We start from the raw sequence: 12,591 nt of genomic DNA, 5'->3' as shown, positions 1-12,591 counted from the left end.
GTGATTTTCCATTAATCTTTATAAAGAATTTGTTTACATTATGAATACCAAATAAAATGCTTTATATAAATTGATGCTTTTCTTATCTTTTCCCATGAGGAGAATTCAAATAAAAAAATTATTAACTCCATATAAAATATAAATGTAAGCTACTAAAAATGTATTTATTCAATAAAAATGTATGAATGCACAAATGAATCAACATATTATGGGTAAGATTATCTGTGACAGTTTCCTTTGATTAATTTTTTGCATACTTATAAATTTTTATACAAAATAAATAAAAACCACTTTTTTGCATGAAAGTGAGTGTTTCTTGACTCCATTTTCCAAGCGATTTTAATGCCTATTACCTGTGTATTCGTCACAAAATAAGGCAAACAAAGAATATACATATTTTTGGCTTGTAGCTTCCTCTTAAGACGCGGCATTCTGCATTTTGAATTGTAGATGGGCGACGCCCACCACTTTTACTTGTCATAGAGTTCGTATAGGGTTACCAATCCATTGTGTTTTTTCCTATAGAACAATATTTTTCCATAGAAAAAATATTAATTTATTCTTTAGTTTATTAACTTATTTACCTGAAATCGACCTTAAAGCGTTGTAATTCCGAAAAATTTACATTTTATTTTTTACTTGTATAATCACGCAAAATTATCAGGATCCTGTGTGGAGTTACGTAACAAAAACATCATCATCATTAAATGGCCAATACAAAACAAACTTACTCGGTTTTTACAGTTATCAATGCATTAAATATGTCTTTAAATGGACGCAATCTAAAAAATAATATAAAGTATAAAATTATAAAAACAACTTGAAAAAGTTGAATATGTTTTGTAATACAGAGTTGTCCCTTGAGGATAATTTCTAATACTCGATTTTTTGCTTTACTTCACTTTTTTCTTTTTTAAATAAAAATTAAATTTCATAAAGATATTTGTAAATTTTATAAAAGTATACGTGATAGATACATTTGAATTAAATATGTTATTCTTTTTTTTTTTGTTTTAAACCACTTTATTTTGCTATAAACGTCGACCGGTTTCGGTTGATCTCAATCTACTACTATTTCTAATACTTCTAAATTATTAAGACGTATTCCTAATTTATTTTTATTTACAATTTTGACTCCTGTATTTTTTATCAAAAGTATGGCTAGTATTAATTAAATGTTTGGCAAAGTCTGAATAACCAGTATTTGTTAAAGACCTGACGTGTTTTACTCTAATATTTCCAGAGTGGCAAAAAACGACTGCGGAATTCATTCAAGAAATAATCTCACAGTTTTAGAACAATCAGCTTCCATTGCCTTGTGGCAAACAAATTTTTGGCGAATCGTAAAAAATGGTATACTTTTGTACAGAAGCCGCGGCCTTTGTAGATTTCATTTATGTTTGTTAAAAATTTCTCATTTTTGAAAAACAATAATATTTAACCGATAAAGGCAATATTCACGTTAAATAAGCTATTCAAATATATTGAATTAAATATTATTTACAATAAATCACGTAATTTTAGATGCCAAACTTCTGACACACGTCCACTATGCCTGCCGACTGCGCGGGGACTGACAAATGTTTGAAATGGTCTTATTTATGTAAATCGTAATGTTAGAGAGAGCGCGCTAATATTTAACGCGATTGAAATGAACAGACGTAAGCGACTGCTGTGAAAATATTTAATAAAACACGACACATTTAAAATAGAGCAAAAATCTCTCGTTATAGTTTTATTTGCATTTAAACATAAACTCTAAATTTTTTTTCATTCCTTTAACATATTAAATAACAGAACAAAACGTGTTTTTAATAAGTTTCGGAGCTTATTTTGCGATTTTTTTCTATCGAGGGAATTTCATATAGTCAACGTTTCGGCAAACCAATGTATAGATATAATCTTCAAAAATAACATTTATTTTTTTTGGAACTTAAAGACTTAAGGAGTTAACTGGAGAAACTGCTTATAAATCGGTAGAAATTGAAAATGCCGGGTCTTAAGGTGTTGCCATATCGAAAATATATAAGTGGGTCGGATTAAGAGTTCGTTGAGCTTAAGATATTGCGCGAAATACAACGAGCATACTTTCCAGGGGAATTAATAAATCTACAACAAGGAAAGACGTGTAAACCCGTATTTCAACGTTTGAGACCGTTCTTGAATGACGGAATCATAAGGTTGGGAGGTCGTTTAGTTAATTCGGATTTAAATTATGATCAAAAGCACCCCATAGTTCTCCCGCGAAAGGATCACGTTTTTTTATTTGTTGGTTGATCATTATCATAAAATTCATTGTCACTCGGGTCCCGCATTATTAATGTCTATTTTGAGGCAGAAATATTGGATACTGTCAGCCCGTAGTGTAATTCGAAATCGAGTACATAAATGCAATTCTTGTTTTCGGCTACGCCCTAAAACAATTGCACCTTTAATGGCGGATCATAGAGATTGTCGTGTCATTCAGTCTATAAAACCATTAACGCATGTGGGTATAGACTTTGCCGGGCCTTTAAGGGTAACCGTATCACGTGGACGTGGAATTTGTTCTCAAAAGGCGTATATTTGCTTATTTGTGTGTTTGACAACAAGAGCTATACACCTTGGATTGGCGTCAAGTTTGAGCACTGAATGTTTTCTGAACGCATTCAAACGATTTCTTTCTAGACGTGGTCTTGTGTCAAATTTATACTCAGACAACGGAACAAACTTTGTAGGAGCCAAGAGAAAATTGAATGAATTGCACGCATTTTCGTCATCTTCACATTTTGGTGAAGAATTCGCAAGTATTTTGGCCAATAATAGAATAAGCTGGCATCTGAATGCGCCAATAGCACCCCACTTTGAAGGAAATTGGGAATCCAATATCAAAAGCATGAAGATTCAACTTTTTCGAGTAATAGGAGACCAGTTTCTATCATTTGAAGAGGCAACAACAGTACTTGCTCAAGTAAAAACCATTCTGAATACGAGGCCATTGTGTAGAACGCTCTCTTCAGACCCCCCCAAGTCCCTTGCGTTAACGCCAGCTCACTTCTTGACGACAACTCCCTTAAAACACCTGCCCGCCATGGAAATCGAGAAGGATAATTTAAACCTTCTATCGCGTCATGATTTACTCGAAAAATTTGTTCAATCATTCTGGAAGCGATGGAGATTGGATTACTTGCATACCTTGCAAGTACGTCCAAAATGGAACACTCCTACTAATCCAGTAAAGGTCGGCTTAGTAGTAATTGTGGGAACCGAAAACGCCCCACTTTTACTTTTTTTTTTTTATATATTTACTCCACACAGGAGGCCCTGAAGAAAATAATTTCCCTCAGGGCCTATGTCATCTTTGGGGATGCTGTGTGGAGGGTCTTTTTGTGGAGAGGAAGGAGTGAACATGGGTCTTGAAGAGTCCCATGTTGTGGGAGGGAGGAAACACAGAGGCCGGCAGTTCGTTCCACAGCCGAGCTGTTGAACTTAAAAACGAATCGTAGAAGCGACCCGTTCTCATGTGACAAGTGTCAACTGTGTACAAATGTTGGGCGCGCATTTGGCGTGTATCCCGACTACGCACCGGTGCCGAAGGGATCAATGACGCTAGTTCCTCAGAGCATCTTCCATTGTAATACCGATAGAACAAGGACAGCATACCTACCTGACGCCTGTGCTCTAAAGATTGCAATCCGTTTTTTAAGATTGGGGAATCTTTCAAACGGACCGCCCGTTTCTGCACAGAGTCAATGGTTTTTTTCAGGTATTTTGGGGCTCCGGACCAGAGATGGCTGCCATATTCGACAGTATTATATTTGGCCGTTAGGTGTTATTGATGAAGTTTTCCCCGCAAAGGATGGAGTAATTTGGGTTGCTCGTGTCAGAACAGTGCTGGGATCTTATATTCGCCCAGTAGTACGGCAATACCTTTTGCCAAATCAATAGTAGTCTAGTAGCATAAGGTTTAGTAAATTTAGGTTAGGAAATTTAGGATAACTGAAGGTTATGTTAATTTGTTTATATGATAAATGCCATAACAATGCGGTGTGATTTCGCACACTTTCAAGGCGGGGGGGATAGTAGCGCGTGGGGTCTTTAAATTGAATAGCCTTAAAATGTGTACCCTTCACCCCCCCCCCCCCCCCCCTTTGCCACTTGTCCCCTTTCCTTCACCCGGCCAAACGACAAGTAACTTTGTTATCGTTGCATCTTACCGCGAACATTCGTGTCATTTGTGAATACACGCATATGTTGAACTCGGCTGTGACTGTTTTTTTGGAGCATCACAATCGTCCAGTGAAACGTTTTTACTCACTGCAGTGAATGTCACTGTTTTTGTTTTGTGTTAAGTGAGCGAATGTTAAAAGGGAATTGCCCTTAATTGTATGCAAGCTGATAAGTGTAAGGAACCAGCGGCTAAGGAGGACGAGACCAGGGTAAGTCTTTGGCCTTTCCCACTCATTTCCCCTTGGCAAACACTAAGGTAAATTCAATTCGTTTTTGTTTTGTCTTAGTATTTATCGCACTTAACCCCAACCAACCCCGCACAATTGCGAACGAAGGATTTGCGCACCACCACTTTCTCTCCTTTGAATTATCCTTTATAATCATATGGGTGTTATCCTCATGATTTGAACATAGCGAAGACAGAATTGACAACCACTTTCTTAAATTCATGCCAGCGGATGCTAGCATAGCAGTTAGTTGTTTCTTTGCTAATATCACCAGCAATTAAGTCATCCATGTAAAAAAAAAAATAATTTGACCTTGTGATTTGAGTTTTGATTTTCATTTTCTAGCTGTTCCAAACATCTGGTGGCTAAAAATGATGATGGTCCCAGTCCGTAGGTAATTGTATTCAGCTGATAATGTTGAATGTCCTCGCTGGGTGAGTCTCTCCAGAGGATACGCTGTAAATCTCTATCTTCTGGCTGCACTAATATTTGTCGGTACATTTTTTCTATGTTGGCCGTCCTCGCATTCTGATACCTACTGAAATTTAATAGATGTGCACATAAATCCTTTTGCAGTATCGGCCAAACCATGAAGGCATCATTAAGGGTAATTCCAGTCGATGATTTACCGGAGCCATCGAATATGACTCTAGTCTTAGTAGTTGTACTGGATTCTTTGATCACAGCGTGGTGCGGCAGATAATAATTTATATGATTTTTTCCCGTTTTGTGCTGTTTTGTACCGTTTCGTGACATTTTGTGCAACTTTGTGCCATTTTGTGCTACTTTGTGCCGTTTTGTGTTTCTTTGTGCTGTTTTGTGCCACTTGGAGCCATTTTGTGTTGGTTTGTGCTACTTTCTACCGTTTTATGCTACTTTCTGCCGTTTTGTGCGGTTTTGTGCCGTTTTGTGCTGTTTTGTGATATTTTGTACCGGTTTGTGTGGTTTTGTGCCGATTTGTCCCGTTATGTGCTACTTTGTGCTATTTTGTGCTACTTTAAGCCGATTTGTGGCGTTTTGTGCTTCTTTGTGTTGTTTTGTGCTTCTTTGAGCCATTTTGTGTTGGTTTGAGCTACTTTGTGCAATTTTGTGCTTTTTGTGCCGTTTTGTGCTACTTTGAGCGATTTTGTGCTCTTTTGTGCAGTTTTGTGCAACTTTGTGCCATTTTGTGCTGTTTTGTGATATTTGTGCCATTTTGTGCTACTTTGTGCCGTTTTGTGCTGTTTTGTGCTGTTTTGGGATATTTTGTGCCGTTTTGGGTTAATTAATTCCGTTTTGTGCTGTTTTGTGGCGATTTCTGCCGTTATGTGCTATTTTTTGCCGATTTCTGCCGTTTTGGGCTTCTTTGTGCTGTTATGTGATACTTTGAGCCATTTTGTGTTTGTTTGTGCTACTTTGTGCCGTTTTGTGCTGTTTTATGTCACTTTGTGCCGTTTTGTGCCGTTTTGTGCCGTTTTTTGTTACTTTGTATCGTGTTTTGCTACTTTGTTCTGTTTTGTGCTCTTTTGTGCCGTTTCGTGCTGTTTTGTGCCGTTTTGTTCCATTTTGTGCTTCTTTGTTCTGTTTTGTAGTGTTTTTTATTTATTTATACTGGGTTTTTACAGATGATCACACTTACGTGAGAACAATCCACTTATAAAAACTCAGTTATTGTACAATTACAAAAATCTACAATTAAATAAAGATACAAAAAATTAAATACAGATACATACAATTAAATACAGATTCATACAATTAGAAAACAAAAACATCAAAAAATAAAAATAAAATACGCAATCATATACAAGCTCGCTCAAGTAACACATTACATTTTACATTATTACAAGTGGTAAGAGGCATAAGAAATACGAGAAGTATGCATAGAGAGAAAATTGACACAATGAATTAGCTAATATTTTTTAATAGCGCCAGAACTTTTTTTCTGAATCCGTACAAATTATCGACGAAAATATCTATTTCAGCACACTCTATCTTGTTATATAATCGACACATCTGGGTCAGAGGGCTAAAGTAGGCGATATTATTTATAAATGTATTCAGGTGAAAAATATTATGGCGTCTTAAACAATGCGAATTGGGGACATTTATTTTAATATTGCTAAGACATAATGTAGTATCAAGTTAACCGTGAATAATTTTATGTAAACATATGAGATCAGTCAATTGCCTTCTAGTTTTAAGTGTATCAATCTTGAAGTAATCACGACGTACGTCATATGATCTAAGATGGTCATGTAATCCACATTTGAAGGATAACATTCTTAGCATTTTTTTTAATGGATTCTACAATATTTTCATATTTGCAGTAATGTGGATTCCAAATAGAGCTTCCATATTCAAGTTTACTTCTAATTAAGGCATTGTAAAGAGTTAGAATTGACTGAGGATCTTGGAAAGGTTTACATATTCTATGAATAAATCCCATCATTTTTAATGATTTGCACTTAATGTCGTTAATGTGTACATCAAATATGAATTTAGAATCAAGAGTGATTCCTAGATCTCTTATTGAAGATACTTTTTTGAGAATAATATTATTAATAACATAAGAAAAATCCTTTATAATTCTATTTCTAGTGAAGTTTAAAATGTAACATTTTTCAACATTTAAGTGCATATCATTGACAGTACACCAGTTATTAAGTGTGTCGAGGTCGTTTTGAAGCAATTGATGATCGGAAACAGACTTGATTTTACGAAAAATTTTAAAATCATCGGCGAAAAAAGCATAATCACAATTTAATTTCGAGCCAAGGTCATTTATGAATATAAGAAAAAGTAGGGGGCCAAGATTTGAACCCTGTGGTACACCGGAAGTTACAATTATAGGCGATGATTTGTATCCATTAATAAGAACTAATTGAGTTCTGTTATACAAATATGATTTCACCCTGCGAAGTAGATCTCCATGTATTCCTATTTGTTCAAGTTTTTTTAATAAGATGGAGTGATTAACTTTATCAAAAGCTTTTTGGAAATCAGTATAAATTGCATCTACTTGTAATCTTTCATTAAAAGAATTACATACATAATTACAAAATTCCAAAAGATTTGAGTTAATAGATCTTTGAGGAACAAACCCATGTTGCCTAGTGCAGAGAAGGGGCTTAAAATGCGAAAAAATATTTTTATATATCAAAGATTCAAAAACCTTAGCAAAACAGGATAATATACTGATTGGTCTATAATTTTTTACTAAAGATTGGTCTCCCGATTTTAATACTGGTACCACATGTGCTTTTTTCCACAGATCAGGAAAAGTTCCCGTGATTAGGGATGCATTAAAAATTATAAAAAGCGGTAAACATAAAGAGTCTGCAAAGCAACTGACAAAGAAAGGAGGAATATTATCTGGGCCTGGACCCTTGTTGGAATCTATTTTACTCAAAAAACATTTTATTTCATCTGCACCAATATGTATTTTACCCAAATTGCTCTGATTGTGTTCAGTTATGTTTGGCATTGAACCATTAGTGGATGATTCCGAATTGGTATAAACAGATGAAAAATATTTAGAAAATATGTTTGCTATGTGTTCACCTTCATTTGCGGAAATATCGTCAAGATGCATTACTTTAGGAATACAATTGGTTTTTCGTAATGATTTTGAGTATGACCAAAACACCTTTATGTTACCTTGCAGACCACTTTCGACAGAGTTGATGTATGATTTATAACATTCGCTTTGTATTTTTTTTGTAACTTTCCTTAAATAAGAAAATTCTCTATAATCTGACTCGTTACCATGTTTTTTTACCTTAAGTCTAATGTTGTTTTTTTTCTTAAGAAGAGCAATCAATTGCTGATTAAACCAGACAGGATATTGATTTTTTGTTTTAGTAATATATTTTTTAAAGTGTTTTTCAATTATTTCCCATAATTTTTCATAGAACAAGATCACCATACTATTCACATTTTCATTTTTAAAAAGAGTTATCCAATTAACAGATAATAGATCCTGTCGACATTCATGAAAGTTTCCCTTCCTGAAGTTATATTTTGAGTCACTTCTATTGATTTCTAAAAATTGATCTTTATTTTGTTTCACCATTATTTCAAATGAAGGGTGATATTGATCCAATTTGGTTAAGCCTGGTGCTATATGTATAACTATGTTAACTTTATCAGAGAAAACAAGATCCAATAAATTTTCATTTGTATTTAGTACATTATTGAATTGATACAAGTTGCAAATTGATGAAAGGTTGACAAGACTGTGTGCTTTCATGCTTTTATAATTAGAAGGTGAAAGTACATTATTTTTACGTAATTGTAAAAAGCATTCACTTTGTGGCTCATCATAATTTTTAAATGAATTGTCATTATTTTGAATTGACATTATTTTGAATTGACATTATTTTTAAATGAATTGTCAGGTAACCATTTTATTTCGGGCAAATTGAAATCACCAATAATAATAAACTGTGAATTGGAAATTGAATACTTTAAATACAGATCTTGTAATTTTTCAATCTGATTACAATAATTGTCTACAGTTACACTAGGAGGAATATAAAGGATGCAAATAAAGATGAGCGAGTTGGAACGAGACTTAATTACAAGCCACAAATCATTGTCACTCTCCCATTCCGTTTTTCTGGATACAAGAAGTTTTTTAGAAACGGCGGCTAGAACTCCGCCACCTTCTTTAGACGCAGATTTGGTTGACTCACGATCTCTCCTAAATACTATATATCTGTCATCAAACAGTTCTTCACTAAACACTGTTGAGTTCAGCCATGTTTCAGAAAAACAAATAATGTCATAATTATTGATTAAAATTTCATTACGCACACTTACGGTCTTTGTTCGAATACCCCTCACATTTTGATATAGTATATTTAATGAATCAACAGCCACTGCCTCGCCATCTTTTTCCGTATGATTAAACGCCATAGTCAATGGTGGAGAGATCCTTCAATAAAGCCGCTTTGTACGCCAGGCAGTCCTTATCTCCAGTGGGGTGGGCCCGGGAAGCTGCAGGCTTTCCGAAACGTGCGCATGTAGCGCAACTGGGTGCTGCAGCAGCAGCGGGGCAGGCCTCGCGCGCGTGTCCTTCTACACCGCAGTGAGAGCATCTCTTTGTATCTTTGCAGTACTTGTGAGAATGTCCAACCATTTGACAGTTCAGACACACTGTAAGTCCTACAAAGTCACGCACACCGCAAACGGTCCAGTCCACGAATACACGACCTTGTTGCACCAATGCATGACGAATGTTAGCGGGCACCGAGTACACTCTGTGGCAAGACGGTCCGGTTTGAGCTCCAGCCATATGACTAAGTTTGCACTTGGATGCACACTCTTTAAAGTTGTCACCTTCAGAGATTCCAGAGAGGGCATTCTCTAAAAATTTCTCATCCGATAGTTCACGGGGCACGTTAAAAAATATTAACCTTGGCTGCCTCCTAACTGGAAGACGGGCACTCAGCAAGTCAGAGCTGGATATAACAGGATCATTCAAAAGCCTTTCTTGTTCCTGGCTGCTGGCAGTGTGGATAATGACTCCTTTGTTTTTTATGTTTTTTACTCCCGTTATCCTCACTCCTAATTGCGATGGCTTAACGATGTCCTTAATAATTTTTTTAGTCCCATCGCTATCATCGACCCCCGGTAGTTTGGGAAAAAAACATACAGATGGTCTTGGTTTCCCTATTTTGATACTGGTACGAGTGAGTGGTGGAGGCACTGGTAGTTTTTTCTTTGTAACTTCAGCAAATGAAAGGCTAGCCTCTGTTGCATCAGCCACACGGCGCATTACTGGACCCAGATCTGACTCAAGCTGTTGAATTTCGTCCAGCAGCTGTTTTGTATAATTTTCGGCCATTGTTTTCTCGGCCTGCAAGACCTTGATATTAGCTAGGGCCGAATTAAGGTCTCCTCTTAGCTCTTCCTTCTCCAGCAAAAGTTGGGCAACGGAACCGAGAACATTTGTCACGTTTCTCGATACTTTGAGCTGCTGCTCTTTAGACACTTTGGATGGCTTTTCAGCCAATGCGTCCTGTAAGGCTTTTAGGGCAATTTGAGTCCCGGATAATATTTTATGTCCTGATACATGTTGTGTTTTGTGTTTTGTGCGTCTTTGAGTTATTTTGTGTTGGTTCGTGCTACTTTGTGCCGTTTTGTACTGTTTTGTGCCGTTTTGTACCGATTTGTGCTGTTTTGTGCTACTTTTTTGCCATTTTATGCTTTTTTGTGCAGTTATGTGCTACTTTGTGCCGTTTTGTGCTTCTTTAAGAGATTAAGTGCTCTTTTGTTCAGTTTTGTGCAACTTTGTGCCATTAAGTGCTTTTTTGTGTTTCTTTGTGCTGTTTTGTGGTGTTTTGTGCTGTGATGTGCTACTTTGAGTTATTTTGTGTTTGTTTGTGCTACATTGTGCCGTTGTGCCGTTTTTGCTACTTTGTATCGTGTTGTACTACTTTGTTCTATTTTGTGACTTTTTGTGCCGTTTTGTGCTGTTTTGTGCCGTTTTGTTCCATTTTGTGCTTCTTTGTTCTGTTTTGTAGTGTTTTGTGCATCTTTGAGTTATTTTGTGTTGGTTCGTGCTACTTTGTGCTATTTTGTACTGTTTTGTGCCGTTTTGTACCGATTTGTGCCGTTTTGTGCTTTTTTGTGCTGTTTTGTGCTTCTTTGAGCCATTTTGTGTTCGTTTATGCTACTTTGTTCCGTTTTGAGCTGTTTTATGTCATTTTGTGCCGTTTTGTGCCGTTTTGTGTTGTTTTTTGCTACTTTGTATCGTGTTTTGCTACTTTGTTCTGTTTTGTGCTCTTTTGTGCCGTTTTGTGCTGTTTTGTGCCGTTTTGTTCCATTATTTGCTACTTTGTGCTGTTTTGTAGTGTTTTGTGCGTCTTTGAGTTATTTTGTTTTGGTTCGTGCTACTTTGTGCCGTTTTGTACTGTTTTGTGCCGTTTCGTACCGATTTGTGCCGTTTTGTGCTTTTTTGTGCTGTTTTGTGCTTCTTTGAGCCGTTTTGTGTTGGTTTGTGCTACTTTGTGCCAATTTATGCCTTTTGTGCCGTTTTGTGCTAATTTGTTCGTTTTGTGCTACTTTGAGCGATTTTGTGCTCTTTTTGCAGTTTTGTGTAACTTTGAGCCATTTTGTGCTGTTTTGTGCTTCCTTGTGCTGTTTTGTGATACTTTGAGCCATTTTGTGTTCGTTTGTGCTACGTTGTGCCATTTTGTGCAGTTTTGTGCCATTTTAGCCGTTTTGTGCCGTTTTGTGCTGTTTTGTGCTGTTTTGTGCCGTTTTGTGCTGTTTTGTGATATTTTGTGCCATTTTGTGCTATTTTGTGCCTTTTTGTGCTGTTTTTTGTTATTATCTTGTTTTGTATCTTGTTTTGCTACTTTGTACTGGTTTGTGCGTTTTTGTGCCGTTTTGTGCTACTTTGTACCGTTTTGTGCTATTTTGAGCGATTTTGTGCTCTTTTGTGCAGTTTGGGCAACTTTGTGCCATTTTGTGCTTTTTTGAGCTTCTTTGTGCTGTTTTGTGGTGTTTTGTGCTGTGATGTGCTACTTTGAGTTATTTTGTGTTTGTTTGTGCTACATTGTGCCGTTTTGCCGTTTTTTACTGCTTTGTATCGTGTTGTGCTACTTTGATCTAGTTGGTGCACTGTTTAAATTAGGCTAAAGAACAAAAGGGTAAATTCCTCTTTAAATAAAACACTTTGTTGAAGTTGAAATTACCCCGAATTTATTGTTGCTTTTTTCCTAAGTTTACATTGCTACCGGCACTCTGTAGAAATCACTCCACCAACGGAGAGCGCAATATAATTTGTTAAGATTTCAGGTACTGAAATCTTAATATTGGTGCTTGTCACCCTAATGGGTGTGGCAACATTTATTTTGTGTTAGCGATTGCCGGGGCAATTTCGTATTGCCACGGATTTTTAATCCTTCTTCTCTTGTTACCATCCGTCTTGGGCGGGTCGTTTTTGGCAAAACGGCAGAGCTGCCAGGTTTTCACTTACATGTGGTTTATAAAACCGCGGAGAGAGATAGCAATATTGGGCTCACCGTACATGAGCTGCCCTACGGCTCCTTTTTTATTGTATAAATAAAGACCAATATTCAAGAGCTGGAGTTATTATTGAAGAGTTACTCCAGTCACACTTCCCTTTGGAATCTGGTGGTACCACGCCGGATTGCTCTGTCAAGAG

The sequence above is a fragment of the Hesperophylax consimilis genome, chromosome 12, assembly GCF_061612785.1.
Source record: "Hesperophylax consimilis isolate HC1 chromosome 12, BYU_Hcon_1.0, whole genome shotgun sequence".
Lineage (NCBI taxonomy): Eukaryota > Metazoa > Arthropoda > Insecta > Trichoptera > Limnephilidae > Hesperophylax > Hesperophylax consimilis.
This window is presented reverse-complemented; position numbering follows the sequence as displayed.